The sequence below is a fragment of the Lutra lutra genome, chromosome 6, assembly GCF_902655055.1.
Source record: "Lutra lutra chromosome 6, mLutLut1.2, whole genome shotgun sequence".
Lineage (NCBI taxonomy): Eukaryota > Metazoa > Chordata > Mammalia > Carnivora > Mustelidae > Lutra > Lutra lutra.
In genome coordinates this window covers 133,007,839-133,020,169 of record NC_062283.1, presented here as the reverse complement: position 1 = coordinate 133,020,169, position 12,331 = coordinate 133,007,839, and the positions used below count along the sequence as shown (strand labels likewise).

Genomic DNA, 12,331 nt, shown 5'->3' with positions numbered 1-12,331 from the left:
CTCGGGGCACGTGCCTCACTCACTTTATCCTAGACCTGGCCCTGGCACTTTTATACAAGAAAAACATAAGAAAGTAATTACTTGTCTGTAGGCTTGATTCTGCTTTTACTTACCCAGTTAGAGAGTTAGTTCTGTCGCTAACTTACTGTCAGCTACATAGTAACAGTGCGTGCTTCTGTTATCCTCCTCATTCTTAAGCATTTAGGGAACACAAACATGTAACAGGTACTGGGTGCAGATCCCCATTCTTCACTTACAGGTATGTCCGGGCACAGTTGTCTTAAGCACCCTGTTTTTCCCTGAGTCATGAACGGCTGTGATCCAGTATCTGCCTCCCTGTCCCACCCAGCTGCCCTGAGGGTTATGACTGGGAGGTCTCCATGGCTCCTGGGTCGAATTCACTAGGAGCCCACAGGGTGTCTAACTAGCCTAACCGCATAGTCCCGACAGTGGCCAGTGATTCCCTTCATTCTCTCCACCTTCTCAGGAAAACTGGGGAGCTAAAAAAAAGGTAAAGTTTGGAGGCTTTTTCTGTTTCACAGAAAATAGAAATTGGCCAGAATCCAAAGAAAAAAAACAAAAACAAAACAAAACAAAAAAACCCCTTCAAGTAACCAAATAAGTTTTCAGTTTATATGTTGTTTTTTTTTCTCTGCCTCACCCCAACATGTGGCCTCCACGTAGAAGTCGAGGCCTTTTAGCCTCCTTTCAGCAAATGACTGCAGACAAAGGAGGGATCTCTGTACCTATATACCCACTCCTCAACCGTCGGGCTCGTGTGCTCGTGACCCCGTTGGTCTTACACACTCACACCTCTCTCCCACCGCCAGTGTCGGCCACACACGTTTCAGGCAGCCCGGCACACCACGGAGTGGGGATGTCGTCAGCACGCTGAGACTTTCCAGGCACCACCAAGCAAACTGTCTTTCTCTTCTGTCGTGTACTCCTTTTCATTACAAACCAACCTCCCACCCCCAGTGAGCCTATTTTTAGCAAAAAAATAAGTGTTGGGCATATAGGTCTGTGAGTAGATGCCTCGCAGGAATGATTATCATCAGAAAAAGCCACAAGTCCAAAAACTGTTAACCCAAAATGTTGCAAAGCCGTATCCCTCTAGACCACCCAGTTCTGGTCAAAGGCTCAGTGTCTAATCTTACAGGAAGAGTCCTCCACTCTTAACCCAGCACAGGTAAAGGAGAAGGTCCTCAGGTGACCTTGCCCAAATGCCTTGGAGATGGGGCCATTGCCAGCATCTGGTGCCTGCTTGGACCAGCAGCCCCAGTACTGGACCATACACCAGTAATGGCAGACTGGCTGTCTCCTGGCCAGCCAGGAAGTCACCGGATGTCCTGGCGCATGAAGGAAAGGTCAGCATTCAGGTGACTCGGGCTCTATGGGCACAGACAGTGTCCTGGGAGAGGCTGATGACACTTCATGGAGCCACACAAGCGATCTGTGAGGAATCAGAATGTGGCTGCCCCAAACCCACCTGTTCCTGATTCCTTCGGAGCTTTCTGATCACATCAGGCCATGAGGACTGTGCCCAAAATGCCAGGGATTTCTGGACAGTCTTCTTGTGGCTCTGAGGAAGCAGTGGAGCTAAATATAACACCCCTTCCGTTGAGATCCGTGTGCTGTTCTCCTGGTTATATCATCAGCCTACAGCTTCTGAGAAATCTGTGCTTTGAATATTAGTATTTATGTGACAATAAGCTTAGTAGATGCAAAAATGCTGTCCGACAGGAATGCTGTAGTTTTAGTAGCCCCTGAAACTGGCTCTTCAATGGTGTGATTCATACTGAGATTTTTAACCCAAGAGTTACACTAAAAGCTCCTTTTTTTTCTGAGAGTAAATAGTCCTCCATCACCACCTCCAACGATACATAACAATGTGACTATCATACAAATGTTGTGGTTCCCTTTGAGAACTCTAGGTTGTGGATTCTTTCTTGAGTTGAAACCAAATAAAGATCAGGCAGAAATGCAGCTTTCTCCCTTCTTTCTTTTTTATTGTCTTCTACTTTTTGTCAAATAATTCATTTTGTTTGTCTACTCAGTTAACTCATTAATGTTATTACTAATCCATGGGGACTAGTTCGGTAGTGTCGCTGGACACCAGTAATGGCAGATTGGCTGTCTCCTGGCCAGCCAGGAAGTCACTGGATGTCATGTGTGCCTGGGATGGAAAGACCAGCCATAACCCCAGGAGAACCCCCAGACTCCTGCGTGGTTCCTCTCTTTACTACACACACACCTAGGAAGCCTGCAGTTTACTGAGCACCTACTACATGGCAGTTAATGGTCTAGATATTATCTACTCATCTGAACTATAGGAAATTGATGTTTCCTTTTTTCAGATCAAAGATGGTCAGGTGTCAATAACTTCCTCCTAGTAATTAATAGTAGAATGTCAATTCTTATAAACATTGGCATAATCCCCATTTTATGGGGAAGAAATCAGAATAATTTTAGCTACCTACTCAAAATATAAATTCTAACCCTCAGTCATAGCTTTCTACCTTTCTGACACCCGAAGGCAATGAGAAAGGAATAGCAAAGAGGAGAGAATTAGAAGGGAACCCCATTTTAGAACTGAAGGAGTGAATTGAAGCCATTAAAAAAAAATCACTCTTGTCACTCTCCTCCGTGCCCAAATAATGAACTGCCTGGCCAGGGCCTCTCTGGAGACAGTTGGCTGGGCAGGTGGCAGGCTGCTCCAGTGGGGACCATAGCAGCCTTAAGTGAGAGACAGAACCCTGGCAGAGCTGTGGGAATGAGGCCAAGTCATGCAGAGATGGGCTCTGTGTGGCCTCCCCCAAATCCTACCCAAACTCCGTTTGTATTTACATCATAGCATCATCTTGATTTCCTCCCAACATCACGTCATCGTCTCCCACACATACTCCATCTTGCCAGAACCCCACGTATAGAGCTTAATGATTTAAACTAAACAAATTGCCTCCACCCTTAGTACGTTACACCCTTAGTACAGGGGCTGAATAACAGGGCAGATTTCAGGTCCCCAGTGGACTCTGTAAACTTGTGCTGCCTTGAAGATATTTTTAAACCTAAAAGAACAGCCACATGGTAATCGGTACTTTGCCCCAGGGATATTTCAGTTTCAAAATAGGAGGATTATGGGAATGGACAAACGGAGGGAGGTCATCTGGCCAAGCCGCACACTTTCTCCACTTGTTCACCCAGAATGGGGGAGGGAGGGATGATGGAAGCCATTCTTGGCATCAGGAGGAGAGAGGAACCTAAGTGAGGGTGAAAGACAGCCACCATTATACAACCTCCCCGAGTGAGAGCGGATAGACCAGTAGGAAGGTGGAGAGCAAGCTCACACCGGAAGGCACACAGCTGCTTTCACTTCTCAAGAAGTTCCTCATCTCACTTTCTACTCATTGTCATTTGGAAATATCTATGAAAAGCCAGGTTGCACCTAGCGTTGTACTTATGTTGGACTCAGTACACCAAGAATCACAAACGTGGGCGCCCGCGTACAGGCTCACACAGAGAAGAACCATGGTTCCGTACGAGAGCTCAGCCTTCAGCCTTCTCTCCTGAAGCCTCGCCTAAAGGTTTCTCTCATTCCTGGCGGGAACGCACATTCGGAGCCAACCCTGTCTGGCTGGGTGCTTCGGGGCTTTGTGCGGGAGATGGGGATGATAACTGTGCTGACTTCAAGCACCCCTCCAGATGAGGGGGATTTGCATGAAGAACACAAGCCCAGTCTCGTCTGGCAGTCAGGGCTGACAGAAAAGGAAGAAGAGGAAATGACAGTGAATTTTCCCAGATCCTCAGACTGGCTGGCTTTGACCAGGGATCAGCACCCCAAGCATAGTTACTCCAGCAGCAGGCTTGTGCCATTTCCTGTCACTCCTCTCCAGTGAGCTTTCCTGTGGCTGGAACCACAGGCCGGGGAGGGACCCAGCCGCAGAGAGAGATCTGAGTTGATATGGTAGGTCTGAGTTGATAAGATCCCAGGCCCTTGCTGTGGAGGAAGGCCCCCACATTGCCTCTAGAACTGTAACAAATACAGATTCCTGGCACTGCCCCAGCCCTGCAGGGACACTTACCCTTTGGCTCACATAAGCATGCTTCTTCAGCATGTATGCCTAGGAGTGGAATTGTGACTCGGAGAGATGCATCTTCATGTTCACTAAATAATGTAAAGTTGTTTTTACAAAGTAATCATAACATAGTAATAACATAACAAAGTAATCATAACAATTTGCATCCCACCAGCAGTGTTTGGGAATTCTGTTGGTCTGCATTTTTTTTTAAGATTTTATTTTTTTTTTATTTGACAGAGAGAGAAAGAGAGAGTGGGAGGGGCAGAGGGAGAAGCAGACTCCCCTCCGGGCAGGGAGACCAATGCAGGGCTCGATCCCAGGACCCTGGGATCATAACCTGAGCCAGAAGCAGACGCTTAACCGACTGAGCCACCCAGGCGCCATTTTTCTCAGTACTTTGTATCAGCAGACTGAAAATTCTGCCGGTAGTATCGCTTCTTTATGCTGGAATTACAATAGAGAAAGGAGGGGGGAGAGTTTGGGGTAGGTTTAGTTTGGCTTGTGAATAAATGATATTTTGTTACCTGACCTAAATAAGAAAGCAAAAGTGCTCTGGTACCAAAAAAGTGATAAATTTTGTTTGTTTGCTTTGTTCTGCCATGGGAAACAGAGCCAAAAGTGAAAAAGAGGAATTTAGTTGAGGCATCATTTTAAGCTAAATGAGAGTCAGATGTTTGAAAAAATAATGCAAAAAATGGAAAGGAAGATTAACCAGCCAGCATGTTAAGACAGACACAGATTTAAAACAGTTAAGATATGGGTTAAGAAAAACAAATTTAGGAAACCGTTTAGTGGGTTTTGGAAGGCAGGAGTTGATACAAATAATCAATTTTCTATAAGAGATACAGAGATCTACCAATTTTTAGCAACATTTTCATTTAGCAATAGAACCTATGTAGAACATGCAAATCTTAAGAGAAAAGCACAATGTGTAGGAAATAAAGAGGGGACTGAGTGGGGAGTGCATCCAGGGAATGTATGTCCAGATTAAAGATGAACCCTGGGGGCACCTGGGTGGCTCAATGGGTTAAAATCTCTGCCTTCCACTCAGGTCATGATCCCAGGGTCCTGGGAACGACCCCCGAATCAGGCTGTCTGTCAGCAGGGAGCCTGCTTCTCCCCCCCGCCCCCCCACCTGCCTCTCTGCCTACTTGTGATCTCTGTCTGTCAAATAAATAAATAATAAAAAATCTTTTTAGGGGCGCCTGGGTGGCTCAGTGGGTTAAGCCTCTGCCTTCAGCTCGGGTCATGATCTCAGGGGTCCTGGGATCAAGCCCCGCATCGGGATCTCTGCTCAGCGGGGAGTCTGCTTCCTCCTCTCTCTCTGCCTGCCTCTCTGTCTACTTGTGATCTCTCTCTCTCTCTCTGTCAAATAAATAAATAAAAATTAAAAAAAATCTTTTTAAAAAATAAAATAAAATAAAAATAAAAATAAATAAAGATGAACCCTGGCAGAAACCAAGGGTGTGTATGCTGGCTAGTCACAGACCCTTTCTTCTGCCTCCTGGACTGATGATCAGCATGTCAGGTCAGCCTTTGTCAAAAATAATTATGACAGAGCTGTTGCCTGGGCTCATTCCAAGTCTGAACCATTGTTACTCACCCAGTCAGTTGGGGTGTATTGAACCAGAACTGGGGCAGAGTATGAAGCCATACTTGGGTCATTGTCGCCTGGAGTGTATAAGGCCGCCCAATAGGAGCTCAGCATGAGCCCCAGGGGCAGGCCAGTTCTGCCTAGTGCTGGGCCGGATTGTTGCTCAGAGCTGCTGAGCGATGACTCTTGCTGGTGGATGGGCAGAGTTTCCATCCTCTGACCATGGTGAGCTTGTAGATGTGAGCAGAACTATCGTAGCTAAAATATAAGCCATCTTCTGACATTAGCCTGAAGAATGTGTTAGATTACATAGTCCACACAAAGCTGAGGTGTAACCACCATTTCTGCCAAAAGACATTCCTCTTTGGCTTGATGGAGTAAACTGCCCGTGGGTGGAGGGGGAGGGTGGTGGGCGCTTTTTGACCTTATACTCACCTGCACCTCTACCCCTATCTCCTTCTTCGGGCTCCTCAGTCCATTGTTGCAGATTAGCTGTTACATGCCCTTTTTAGTGAACAATTGTTATCTTTTTCCAGATGTCATACATTGCCGATGTGTAGCTATCTCCACTGTTGTCTGTCCTTGTCATGTTTAGGCAACCATCCATGTAGCTGCACATCTCCCACTCCTACCAGCCCCCAAAGATCCTGGGCTGCTTTTGTGACAGGGCTCTCCGGAAATGTAACTTACACAGTCCCATAGTCAACTGCCTGAGCGGCAGTCTGGTTTTAGATCTGTATTCTCACTTGCAACAGATGCTACAGTGTTGCCACCGTTGGGGATGAGATATGAGGTATGAATTAGGCATAGACAGGTAGCTAGAATGGATGGAGCTGTTTGTCCACTGAAGTCACATCTTACCCCAAAGCCTCCGTTCACCCGTGTGCAGTCTCATCCCACTCTTGGCTTCATTCTGGCCTCCCCATGCTTCTCCTCTCCCTACCCCATTTCAGTTTGTGTCTATCAGGACCCATTTCCACTCCCACTTAATACTGAGTATCAGCTAGAAAATGTGCAGATATTTTAGCCTATGAGCACGTGGTTAAGATTACGTCTTAGATTCAGCCACTTGTGGGTTGGAATCCAGCTTAGCCTTGCTGTGGGGCTTTAGGCAAGTCACTTGCCCTCCCTATACTCGTTCCCCCATCTGTAAAATGCGCCGATGATAACAGTACCCCGTTCACAAGGCTGTTGGCGCTGTGGGTGGATCAAAGGAGAGTGTTTGCTTGTCGTACATAGCACCGGCTGCAGGTACGGGAGTGGGCGCTCAGTAACATGGACGCATAGCTGTTTAGGATCTGGCTTCATCTCCAGCCACCTTCCCAGCTGCATATACCCATCCCATTAAACCGTAAGCTCCTTTTGAGCAGGAGCCGGGCCCCTTCCCTCTGAGAACCTTGCAAGCTGCCTGGCACGTGTTTCAGTGTTCTGTAAACACGGGAACAAATGCAGAAAGCCCACGGCACCGTGCCAGCCACAGTCTGTCCTCTCGTGTATGCTTCCGCCCCCTCCTCACCTGGGCCAGGTACATCACGACGTTTGGCCTGGATGAATTCAGACCCCTCAGTGCTCCCTCCTGACCTAGGTCCAAATTGAGGGGCTCCCTCTAAGTACATATAAGCTCCTCCCAGTCTGGCCCTTGGTTATACTTGACTCCATACCCACAACCCTTTGCACAGCACCTGTCACAGAGAGAAGATCAAAATATGTTTACTGAATGGAGACTCGAGGGGCCCTGGATGTAAAGAAGAGGTAAGAATGCAAGGAAAATGAAATTGTTATAAATGGGTGATCTGTTACTATGGTGATTGCTGAGTAACTTTTATTGGGGGGGGTTTTCTTTGTCCTTCTTATTGTTTTCTGTGGCAACTCAGGAGAACAGCTGTACCTGGCAATGCTAGGAAAGAGTCAGAATTGGAGGCTCCCGGTGAGGAGGGGGAGCTGGGTCAGGACCCCAGCAGGTCGCGAGTACCTGAGCTGTGTGCCCTGGGGTAAGTTGTTCTTCACTTTAGCAGCGAAGAGAAGTGGAGGGCATGGTCAGGTCTTCTGAAAACCGCAGTAAGAAAGGACATTTTAGGCCACGGTGCAAAAAAAATAAAATAAATGCCGTAGGGCATAGCAGTGCCTAGCTCCTGTCACGTCATTAAAACTCCCATAAGACTCATGGTCCGGGCTCTGGCCATGGTAGAGGGATACCTGAGCGTTGATAGCCAAACTGGACAGCTGGGTCACGTTACTCCGTGGGTCCTCGTGATTCATAACAAGCATCTGGGGCTGTGGGGAGTGGAGAGTTCTGTGCCTGTTTATAGACTCAGTTCTGCTTGAGTGTGTACAGGAGGGCTCTGGGCTCCTTCAGGAGTGTTAGGCTTGCTATGAATGCTTAGTCCTCCTGGCTGAAGCTTGTTACTCGACGGAGAAGGAAACCAGGCTCCACAGAGTCAAGTGATATGTTCTGGGCCACATGGCAACCCCCAGCTTTGTCCCAGGCTATGCTACTGCTCGCAGAGCTTCTCCAATCCAGGAGCCCGGTACCCCAGCTCTGAAATGTCCTAGAGACCTAGGAGCCAGTCCTACGCTGAAGACCTGTAAAGAGAAGAACACTTAAAGAGCACTTTCAGGGGACACCTGGGTGGCTCAGTTGGTTAAGCAGCTGCCTTCAGCTCAGGTCATGATCCCAGCGTCCTGGGATCGAGTCCCACATCGGGCTCCTTGCTTGGCGGGGAGCCTGCTTCTCCCTCTGCCTCTGCCTGCCATTCTGTCTGCCTGTGCTCGCTCTCTCTCCCTCTCTCTCTGACAAATAAAGAAAATCTTAAAAAAAAAAAAAGAGCACTTTCAGCCCTACTGCAAAAACTGACATAATGGTAGGACACAGCAGTGCCCAGCTCCTGTCACACCATTAAATCTCTCATTCTTTGATCTTTTCAAAAAATATGGAGAAAATGGCCAGGAGCAGAGCATGCTTCTCAAAAGGGAACCCTGGAGGAGTAGAAAGAGGATGTGAACTGCCTTAGACACGGATCCTGGTCCCACCGACTGGGTGACACTGGACAAGTTAACTTAAAGTCTGTGAGCCCAAGATTCCTTAACTGTGGAATACCCTTTCGAGGTTGTTCTGAAGATTAAAATGAAATAGTACATGTGAAGTGCCAGGCACAAAATAAGTTCTCAGTAAATGGTAGCTATTGTTAACAATTTGTTATTGTTGTCCTGCTAGCCGGCCTCAGTACAAGTTGAACTGTCAGTATCAGACAAGGTCAGAAGCTCTTATTGGTTTTAGAGGCAATAGGGGAAGAAACCAAGTAAGTGACCAGTAGAGCCACCTTTGACCGCTATGCTGGATACACTTCCTTCTTGTGGTAGAGTATAGGCTGCCTGTTATAACAAAAGATCCCTCTCGCTCCTCCTCACAAAAATCCAGTGGCTCCCACAAGACAGACGTTCATGCATCTCTTGTGTTGGCTCAGAGATCCCACCTCTAAGGCAGATGGGCAGCCGTGCTCCGCAAGGCTAACACCCAGGGTCCTCCGTCCTGCTATTCTGCCAGTCCCTGTTGGGTAGCCATCCTCTGCCTGGCTGAAGCCAACTCACCAGAACTACATCCACTGTCCAGCCATAGGAAGCGGGAAGGATGATGGAGAGCAACCCACTGTCTTTTGAAGACACGGGCTGGATAGAACACGTCCATTCTCAGCTGGATGGCCAGGATCAGACATGGCCACACCGAGCTGCAAGGGAGACTAAAAGTGGAGTCTTGGGGTACATAGCCATTGGCCTCGCTGTGGAGGAGGGGGAGGGTCTGGTGGTGTAGGGAGGGGTCTGCCCCGCCCTGTACCTCATCCTCCTGCTACCCATTCTCAGTGACCTGGATTTGCGCCTTGGGGTTGCAAGGCTGTGTCCCTTGTCCTTTGGGCCAAGGACAAACCCTATCTGATACCACAGTCCGCAAGGGGACAGCCTGCTGTGCAGTCTTCTTTAAGAAGATAAACCCCAAGTTCAATGACCGTGCAAGACACTCAAAAATTCCCACTCTGCCACATTCACATGCCAGGTGAAAAGTCACTATTGAATTGCTTTTCCGTAAATTTTATAAGCAGCGGTGTTTACAAAATGTATGCTGCTATATAAACCACATCTTTCCTTTTCAGATTTGTTAACAGAAACCTGACAGGATTTCTATCTGGTGCCAAGTAGGTCATCAACAAGTGGCCCAGCAACACGTGTTCCTCCCACACAGAGTGGCCACAGTTTGTCATTTTTACGTGCTGTTGGGGAAAGCATCACGGACTGCTTTCAGCGGGCCCCACGTTCTCTTCCTCTTACTTATCGTTAATTTCCTCGGGTCTCTGCGGGCTCTCAGCTCGCGATCGTGAGTGCAGGCCTCTTGTGAAAGCCTTCCTCGCGCAGCCACCACTGGGAGTCAGCCGACCTGGGCTCACCGTGGGTAAACAAAGTAAGATCGAGGGAAGGCAGAGACAGTCGTCACTCCCTTCAGGCACGGAAGTGGTAGGAGGAGGCTGGCAAGAGTCCCCAGCCTCTGTGTTTCCTTTGTTCCCCTCATCACTGTCACTGTTGTTCCTTGTCCCAGTAAAGGCCATAGAGTTAGGGGCGTGTTTTCTGAAGGCCTACTTTATCAGCATTCACACCAAAACAGCTGCTAAGAGGCTTTGAAATTCAAAACCAGTGCAAGGGCGACAGAAGTTAAGGACTGGAGTGTTGCTGATTCCTTGACAAAGTGCCAACAGAAAGATCAGGGGAATGGGGGGAGGGGGGCGGGCCTTCATGTCAGTCTCCAAAGAAAAGACATCTGCCTCAGCGCCAAAAACACAATGCAAGTGGCTTCACAACCAAATTCTCAGGGCGGTGGATTTTGATGCGCTCTCACTTCATAACCAGATAAGTCACCAGTGGAAAAGGGGTCTCATGGGGACAGGAACACAAACATGAGCTCGAGGGCAAAAAGAAGAAAAGTGAAATTTCCTTATTCAAAATCCATTCTGTTTCTTTAAAGGAGTAGATCTTCTTGACTGGAACTGATGAATTAAAGGGAAAAAGAATTCACTGTTTTCTGAAAGGATGAGGCCACATTTGCAGAATCATCTGGCGAGGAACCTCCATCGAGAATAGAAAGATTGGCAGAGGGTGTTTGTTTGGCCTTGGAGAGTGAACCTCCTCAGTGGTCATTCTCCACACTGGCAGGCAGGGGGCATTGATGACGCCTGTTCACCCAGCTGCTTTGCGCTAACATGCTTTCTTGTGGCCCCGCCAGGTGACACCCCTATCCTTGGGCCCTTGGCCAGTTCAGCGCAGAAAGGCAGTCTCTACCACTATGGCCCAGATGTGACACTGACTCTCTTCCAGTTCGTGAAAGGAAGCCTACAGTTTTATTTTTTTTTTCCTCTGGTTGTTTTTATACAACACGGCCAAGGAGTGTAGAAAGATGTTTGAACAAACATCAACATTAGGAAGAAGCGTCTTTATTGAATCTTCTTTATGTTTCTGAAAAATTTTAGGTCGCATAAACCAATGTTGGTTACTATTCTGTGCCCTGCTTGGAATGCACCAGATTCTAAGAACTGGGGAATTCTAAGCAAAGTCAAAAGTCACCTCATCAAAATGCCAGGCTGAATGCCCCAACAGGAAAGGGTGAGGGCAACAAGAGGAGAAGTGAGAGAAGGGGATAGAATTTTTCTGCCTGGTGCCCTGAGCAAGTCCCCTCGTCTCCACCAACAGCAAGCATCCAAAGAACAAAAGTGTTTTGCTTCATTCTCCCCAGCTCCTTAGGGCCATGCCAGTGCATGGTCTTCAGGCCCTTGCTCACAGAGAGGTCTTGCAGATTCCTTAATAACCTGAACTCCTTGGTTATATTCCAACATTGACTTGTCCAGAATACTGTCATTCCGACTTTATTGGGTTTCCCCAGGTACCTTGGAGCTTGGGACCCAAAGGTTTTCAAGAGCCCACTAGTCCAGCCACCTGACTTCTGGTTCTGGTATCACAGATTCTACCACTTGCCACCTACATGGTCCTCTGAGCTGTTGTGTGTCATGGCTTTGCTTAATCTGTGCCCTTAATTATATTTTTGTGGCCACCCATCTGGGTGCATTCGCCACCCCTCCCAGCGCTGCTCCCTCACTGCACACTTCCCAGCACAGATGTTAGAAAGACTCAGAAACCTCTCTGCCCTAGGGGCACCTGGGTGGCTCAGTCAGTTTAGCAGCCGACTCCTGATTTTGGCTCAGGTCATGATCTCAGGGCCCTGGCATCAGGTTCCACACTCAGTGGGTAGTCTGCGTGAGGGTACTTTCTCTCTCTCTCTCTTTCTCAAATAAATTAATTAACAAGAAAAAAGAAAAAGGAATCTCTCTGTCCTTCAGGACCTTTCACCTTTCAAACCTTCCAGGAGGAGAGGTTGCTTCTTAATAGACTTTAGAATCAGTCACTCTCTCTCCCTCTCTTAATTTTTGGAATCAGTCACTTTCTTTCATTCTCTTAATTTTTCAGTTCATAAAGCATACTTCATCAATGTATGGTTATATACTTCTGTATAAATTAAATCAGCAACTGATAAAATTAAAGGGATTATTCCTATTTTAAAACAATGATTTATTCTCATAAAAACTGTGCTTTCTCAGTATAGAAAATCTGAGGGAAAAAAACA

The 12,331-nt window shown here is 47.5% G+C and overlaps 1 protein-coding gene across 8 annotated transcripts in view; it reads left to right on the top strand.

Annotated features, from left to right (window-relative positions):
• Positions 1-12,331, top strand: part of FYN (FYN proto-oncogene, Src family tyrosine kinase) — a 213,228-nt gene that overhangs the window by 133,507 nt on the left and 67,390 nt on the right. The window contains exon 1 of one of the 8 annotated variants that reach the window (XM_047735098.1): positions 5,774-5,898. The exons of the other annotated variants lie outside the window; for them this stretch is intronic. The gene's annotated coding sequence lies outside the window, so the exon portion shown is untranslated. Of the gene's footprint in view, positions 1-5,773; positions 5,899-12,331 lie in introns of those variants that run through there. 8 annotated transcript variants of the gene reach the window in all.